Genomic DNA, 423 nt, shown 5'->3' on the forward strand with positions numbered 1-423 from the left:
TGTAAAGAACCAACCAGGGTTTAAGTTTTCATTGTGAACGGGTTCCTTGAGATGGGGGAGAGTTTAACGATGCACGGCAGTGTTCTAAAACCTTGGTTTAACGTCTAAACTGTAGGTTAATTCAACTCAAATCGAAAGAAATCAAATCAGAAAACTATTTTGCGTACGTTCTCAAATGATCTGAACATCTTCGGTTTCATTTATTCCAGCTTTGCCAGACCATCAAGATGACAACTAACAAAACCTCTGCATTTACCTGAAGTTAACAAGTACAGATGAGCTGATTCCACTAAATTCCTGACTCGATTAGAAAGATAAGAAGGAGAGAAGCGCTGCTAAGGTGACCAAAACCACCACCGAAACCAGTGGGTGACGCTACAGAGCATCTACGCTTCATCCATCTCCATACATGCAAATGACTTT

Source organism: Stegastes partitus, unplaced genomic scaffold, assembly GCF_000690725.1.
Source record: "Stegastes partitus isolate 25-593 unplaced genomic scaffold, Stegastes_partitus-1.0.2 Scaffold52, whole genome shotgun sequence".
Taxonomy (NCBI): Eukaryota; Metazoa; Chordata; class Actinopteri; family Pomacentridae; genus Stegastes; species Stegastes partitus.